Source organism: Citrus clementina, unplaced genomic scaffold, assembly GCF_000493195.1.
Source record: "Citrus clementina cultivar Clemenules unplaced genomic scaffold, Citrus_clementina_v1.0 scaffold_561, whole genome shotgun sequence".
Taxonomy (NCBI): domain Eukaryota; kingdom Viridiplantae; phylum Streptophyta; class Magnoliopsida; order Sapindales; family Rutaceae; genus Citrus; species Citrus x clementina.
The window spans coordinates 1-7,459 of record NW_006262163.1 but is presented as its reverse complement, the minus strand read 5'-3'; the positions used below and the strand labels follow the sequence as shown (position 1 = coordinate 7,459).

Sequence of the window (7,459 nt, the reverse complement as noted above, 5' to 3'; positions counted from 1 at the left end):
AGATTTCACTGAAGCTAAGTTGTGACTTGTAACTGCTCAAATGTTCTATAACACGATATGATTATTCTAGTAACACAAATCCAATAGCATGCAACATAATCTACTCTCTAACATTGTGCATTAGTAAAATAAAACAGAGTAAAAAGAGAAACCATGCCTGTGAATCTCTTCTTTTCCCCCTGCCACCCCTTTTTTTGGTGAAGTCCATCAAATGAAAATGCAGCATGACCACGTTGGCCACTGCCACTGCCATTGCTTCTTCAACTGTGCCTTTTGTTGCAGGAAATATTCAAGTGAAAGATTGGATTATATAATTCAAGATTCCAATAAACCTGAGCTGCAAAGGTTGCCTTCCACTAGCCTATCAGAGACTATGCTTTCTATTTTCCTAGTTTTTTAATCATAATTTTGCAAGATTTATTTATGGAAAACTGGGACAAAATTTTATGTAAGATACCATAAAGCCAAACACAATCTTTTTAATTCTCAGCAGCAACATTTAAAGTTAAAAAAGGGAAGCCATATAAATATAACTATGTTTGGTACAAGCAACAATTATTTCAAGCTTTCAGAAATGCTAGCAAGAGATTGTAAGAGAACTTTACCTAGTCACAGAATATGTCAAACATACTACCACCAACTGCCTTCAGCACGATTGTTATGAAGTAGCTTTTGAATCGGAAGATTCCAGCTTCCACCAGGCACCATTATTTTCATTCTTGATACAATCTGCATCACTGGCATTAGTTATATCATCAACATTTGCATCCTCACTCTCATCATCCCAATCAAGGCTTCTTCTCCAGCACTGGATTATAAGTCCACTCCGACGTCTTCAAACATCTCGGTCCTTCCATTTGCCAACAACCGATATGGCTTCCTTCCTTTCCTTCCCCATTAATATATCACTCGAAGGAAAAAAAGCATCAGCAATTCTCTTCAACGTCTCATCGTTTATAACCCCCCAAAAAAAGGGTCTTCAGACACCTCAACTTTGCCTTGTGCAAAACCTCCACAAAATCTGAATTATCCAACACAACAGCCAGACACTCAATCCTTCTTTTGTCCATCATATCCACCGTATGATTCCTCAACAAAATATCTACAGCTTGTGGCTTATCTAACACTGTCTTGATCCAAAACCCCTCTGTTTTCAACTCATCTGCCAAACCATAACCCACTTTTGGAGTCAAAATTGTCCTTGCAGCCCTTTTATATTTTTCCATCTCCATCGAATACTTGCCACTCAAATGGAATTACCAGACAGGAATCCCAGTAACAAGTCCACTCAACTTCTTCTCATCTGATCCCTCTTTCACTCTGGCGGAAACATTAATAACCATTCACCAGCCACAAATTACCCAAGTAAGTACTCGTGTCGTCAACACTTACCCTTCACTTCATCTACGCAAACAAGAATTCAAATTGCTTACTAGCTAGTGCTCGAGCAAAAGCCAGAATAATTTAAATATGCGTGTGTGTGTGTTAAAAGAGAAACGGTAGCGAAGTTATTATACAATAAAGCAAACCAAAATAAATTCTACACTCGTGTGGGTGTTTCGCTCGCAAAATCTGGACAAGAAAAAATAAAATTGATACAATCTCCAAATAAAGAGCATTCCTCTTGGTAAAATAGACAAATCCTATAAATTTTGATTAATGGTGCCAAATGAAAGAGTTGTCATTTCATGTACATTTTGTTAACATGAATAAGGGTACAAAATAGATAACAAAGTGACAAAAACAAAGCTAATCACAATGAATGATAAGGTTTAGAGTAAACATAAAGTTATAATCTTGAACATAAGTGGCGCTCAAAGCCATGAATTTGATATCATCCATGAGGGGAGTTCAAACAACAGCATGTAAGAAGCAACAAGTGTTGAGAAAAAAAAAATTCATTCTAACACAACAGAATAAATTGTAAAGAAATCCTAGTTTGTATAAAAGAAAGAAAACAAAATTAAGGAAAACATAAGTGTTGATGCTGAAATCTGCTCGCCCTTTGACCGACCAGATTCTTTCACCAACGTTTACGTTATCAGCTGTTGCTCGAACCACTGGGGTTGGAATCACTCTCCTCTCCCTTACCAGACCTGCGTTCACCAAAAACGGATCAGAGACGCCGGTGGCTTTGCCGGCGTAAACCCTCCGATGCCTAAGTTAGCACAAGGTGTTTACGGGAAAACAGTTAAATTTAGATTCAAGAATGGTTTCTAATTTTCTCGAAGTTTGTAAGAAAATAGCCTGATTTCAATTTGGCAGCGTTTTCCCTCTCTCAGTTTTTCTGTCCTTTTCTTCATCGATTTCTTCTTCTTTTATAGCCGCTGTCCCACGTTCCCGTTTAGCCTTCATTCCCCTTTTTTCGGGTAGTGGCCGCCCCTCATGGGACTCTAACTGCTACATTGTGGGCAAACGTGAGATCTCGCATCTCTCGCAACGGTTCTGGAAAAAGCGCAACTACCGTGATTCTGTGGGATCGTGTTCCCACTTTTTCGGGGGATGAGTATCGGCTCGGAATATACCTCTGGTTGGTACTCGTCTCTGGTCGGACCATGTTCGTCTCCGTGTTCTGCTCGTACCATTTGGTTGAGGTGATTCATGCCGGCGTGGAAATAATAGCATGGCCGACCTGGTGCTTTTATTTACTTAACACCAGTCCCCCAGTTTCTGGTCTTGCGAGTGAAATGAGTTAAGAGTAGAAACTGATGGTCGAATCTTACCAGCCCGGGGGCTTCTCATCTGGTCTTCTGCTATGCCGGGACGGATCTGAGGTACCGTTTTTCTCCTGGGGAGATTCCGACCTGAGCATGGGCCTTAATGAGCATGTCCATTGCATATCTGGGCTTGCATCTAGCCTGGTCTCTTGTAACGGTTGGTGACGTGGCGCTTCCCGACTCTTCGTATTTGAAATTTGAAACGACGGGCTATCCATCCTCGATATATGGTGAGTGAGCTGGCATATCCCATCACTTAAACGCTTCAATTTCCCCCTTTTCGTTTCAAATCCCTAGATAAAAGTCATCATCATTTTATTATTCGTTTCTCCGCCGTTAACCAAATCTTTCTCTGAATTTTGCTCACACTTCCCCCGTCCGGAGTATCCATTTGCTGGGTGTTTTCTCTGTCACGGCAGCGCTATCAGTGTCAGTCTATTCCAGGTATAGCCTTTAACTTCTTCTTTGGCTATTGTTGATTGGGTTCTGTGTTGGCCCTTTTTGTGTTCGTATAGTTGGGTTTGTTTTGGTTTCCTTTTGGGACTCCGATATGTCAAATCGGAGAAGGAAATTGATTGTAGATGAGGGTGACGAAGAATAAGAGGATTCACGCCTTAACTTGGCAATACCCACTGATTTTTTACATCCCTCTAGTAGTGTAGGCCTCTCCCATGGTAGGGATACCCTTGAGTACCCTCGTCCCTTGACCATTTCATCTTCCCCTGACCTAGAGCTTGTTGGAAATAGAGGAGGACCTGCGTCGGGCTCTGGTGAGAACCATAGTTCTGGTGGGGTTGGGGTCCCTGCAGAAGTGGGTGATGGTGAGGGAAGCAGCTCCGAGCCGAGCTGACCACCTAAGAAAAGAAACCTTGGGCATAGGGTGGAGGCGGATTCTTACCCTATCGACCACATAGCCTGTGCCACCACCCAAACTGACCTATTCAAGCTTAGGAACCTCTACGACATTTCTGAGGAGGTCCTCCTTGTAGTTCCTGGGAAGGGTGACGTTCCTAGTCAGCCTCCGCAGGGGTATGTGACGATGCACCTAGAGAGCTTCAAACTAGGAGCTCGGCTACCCCTTCGGCGTTATTTTGCCAAGATATTGGGAGGTATACACCTGGCCCCAGGTCAGCTACACCCGAACGGGTGGAGGGTTCTCTCGGCTATGTTTGTGTTGTGGGAGAGGTGCGGGTCGGAGGAGCCTTCCCTTGTTTCATGCTTTTCAGCTCCATCATGTCATCTTCTGGTGCCATTGCCCCACTAAACTGCTCTGCAAATTCCTGGCACATCTGCTCGAAGGTTTTAATGCTGCCCCGAGGAAGTTTCCTGTACCACTCTCGTGCACGTCCCTCAAGGGATAGTGGGAACACCCTGCACCTTTGGGATTGAGATAATCCTTGTACCCCAGTTATGTCGTTGAAGCGCTCTATGTGCACCAGCGGATCAGTTCTTCCCGAGTATCTAAGGTTTGGGAGGCGGAAATCTCTCGGAATAATTGCCCTCATGATCTCTGCTGCGAGCGGTGATTCTCCGTCCAGCATTATCCTCCAACCAGGAGCTCTGCTCCTTCCTTGCATGTCGTCAATTATCTGCGCTAGTCTGCGCACTTCCTCCTCCAGCTGCACTGCACGACCAGGGTCACGTGCTGCAACTTGATCCCGCTCTTGCACTACATCATGCAAGTATTGCCTCAACTCTGTTTCCTCTGCATACGCCACCCCGTCGTCCTCGTCAGAAATCTGTCTGGCCGGGGACTGCTCTTCCTCTCTAAGAAATTCTCCCCGCAGAGGTATGTTACCTCTCTCGCCACCAAATCTCCCGGTGGTTTGACTTCTCCTCGCACTATCGGGACCTGATGCCACTCCACCACCTCTCACCCTTTCCTCCTGGGTTACCCTTCGTTCGCTCCACAGCTCATGCAGGATGGTTGTCAAGGTCTCCATCTGCTTTTCCATCCGTTCCATCCGGTCGAACATGGCTTTTTCCCGTGCTTCACTGGCTATCTCCCTCAGCGTCACGGAATCGTTAAGCCTCATATCACCCCCTTGTGCACTACTTCCTCCTGTCTCCATTGCTTTTCAGTTGCTTCCCTTCTCTTCTTGCTATCAACAGAAGCTTTTTGCTTAGCTCCCCACAGACGGCGCCAAAATGTTGATGCTGAAATCTGCTCGCCCTTTGACCGACCAGATTCTTTCACCAACGTTTACGTTATCAGCTGTTGCTCGAACCACTGGGGTTGGAATCACTCTCCTCTCCCTTACCAGACCTGCGTTCACCAAAAACGGATCAGAGACGCCGGTGGCTTTGCCGGCGTAAACCCTCCGATGCCTAAGTTAGCACAAGGTGTTTACGGGAAAACAGTTAAATTTAGATTCAAGAATGGTTTCTAATTTTCTCGAAGTTTGTAAGAAAATAGCCTGATTTCAATTTGGCAGCGTTTTCCCTCTCTCAGTTTTTCTGTCCTTTTCTTCATCGATTTCTTCTTCTTTTATAGCCGCTGTCCCACGTTCCTGTTTAGCCTTCATTCCCCTTTTTTCGGGTGGTGGCCGCCCCTCATGGGACTCTAACTGCTACATTGTGGGCAAACGTGGGATCTCGCATCTCTCGCAACGGTTCTGGAAAAAGCGCAACTACCGTGATTCTGTGGGATCGTGTTCCCACTTTTTCGGGGGATGAGTATCGGCTCGGAATATACCTCTGGTTGGTACTCGTCTCTGGTCGGACCATGTTCGTCTCCGTGTTCTGCTCGTACCATTTGGTTGAGGTGATTCATGCCAGCGTGGAAATAATAGCATGGCCGACCTGATGCTTTTATTTACTTAACAATAAGCACAACAAAATTTGACTGATTATTAAAAATGAGAAATGAGTTATAATGAGAATTTTGGCTTTGTGGTGAAATAAATTGGGAAGTATCAAAGTTCGCATGTAAACAATATAAATGATAAGAAGACGAAGGGAACAAAATGATAATAAGCAAGCCAAATATTAAAATGCAGATTCTACGCTTCCGCCCCCCCATACTTCAAGTTAGTGTCTCGCTAATCATTTTAGATGTATCAATTACAAAGGGAGGCCATCTATTTATAGTAAGCGTACGCCTCTAATGCTTTGCCAAGTGTCCATTGATAATATCACAAGGGCAATTAAATTGGTGTATGTGTATTACACCTCCTAAAGTCATGTTAAGATAGTTAGTGAGCTGATAAAGTTTGTTGCACGTGTGAGTTGGTTAAGTCTGCTAGAATTGAAAACGTGTAAAGCTGAGTCAGCAAGTTAGTTAAGGTTATTATGAATGCTTAGATTCAGCTCACGTGTATTGTATGTAATGCTTAGATTCAGCTCATGTAGATTGTGTATACAACTTTCTAATATTAATGATTACCGAAGCTATAGAAGTATCAAAATCGGAAAGCAAACAATTGCAAAACACATCAATGACTGGAGGTTAGGTTCTAAAACTTCCGCATTTAATTTTCAGAGCATGTTATGTATTATTCAGAAATATGCATTCACTTCAGGCACTTGACCAAGACGCATTAAACATAAAACGCGGCGTTTTCATGGACTAGTACATTCCATGCTTCGAAAGTTTATGTTTTAGACTGATTGGTTTGATACATTATTTGTTTATTGTGTTTTTCTTGCTTTAAATATTATGTTGGATTGATAAGCTTTGTACACATTTATATTGCTCGCAGTAAATAATTTATGACATTTAAAAAACTATCAACCGTCGGTCAAAAGATTTCTACTATAAATATATATACACAAAAAACTTTTAATTTGGTCAATTTGTTCTCTTATTTATTTTTGTTCTATTTCTCTTTTCCTTTCATTTCATTTTATTGTTTTATGCTACAAAATAAAAAAAATAACCTTAAAATTTAAGGGTAAAATACTCATTTTACTAAAATTCCGTTTAATATTATAAAGCTGTCAAATGTCAATGGCATAGCACACGAGTGATACAAATTAAAAACAATAAATTGAAAGTTTTTATGCATTTTTCTTTTTTTTTTTATAGTCGATTGAGATTTCCCTTCATATTTTTAAATTCAATAGGTTTAGACCGTTTAACAAATCTTAAATTAAAAAAACCCGCGGTGTAATAACAAACTCACATCAAACCCTGTACACTGTCATGTCATCCCTAATTATATTTACCACTTCATACTCACAGTGATAATAACTGTGTATCACAATTGTTTTTTTCTGGAATTGTAAGGGAATCTGATCCTGTGTTTGTGCATATGATTCAATTACTTATAGGTGATACTGTTGTGTCACCGCAAAATCTAATTGGGAAGCTTCAGCTGTCAATTTTTTTCCAAGGGTTAATTAGGTAGAACTTTCATGTCGTCGAATTTATTTGGAGATTCTAAAAGTAGTTTCCATATAAAGAGATGGACCAAAATCAACAATGTGACAAAGATACTTTAGATTTTTTTTCCTTGTGGGACACGAAAATTGATGCATGTTCCAATGCATTGCTCTATCAGAATTGGAATTAAACTTAGTTTGTATTCTCCTATTCCGAAAGCAAAACTTGTAAGTGATATTCTAAGAAGAAGAAATTAAGAACCATAACAAATTTGATGATTCTAATTTGCTAGAAATATTGCAATCCAAAACTAAGAAAGTTCAAACCAATTATTAGAAGAAAAAAGTAGGACGGAAGCTCCCAGAATATTGTTATGTGTTGTATGTTTTCAGTTTGTATTCCCAATCAATAAGGAAAA

The 7,459-nt window shown here is 41.3% G+C and overlaps 1 pseudogene; it reads right to left on the bottom strand.

Annotated features, from left to right (window-relative positions):
- Positions 1-658: 658 nt before the first annotated feature.
- Positions 659-4,681, bottom strand: LOC18040124 (annotated as a pseudogene).
- Between the last annotated feature and the right edge of the window lie 2,778 nt (positions 4,682-7,459).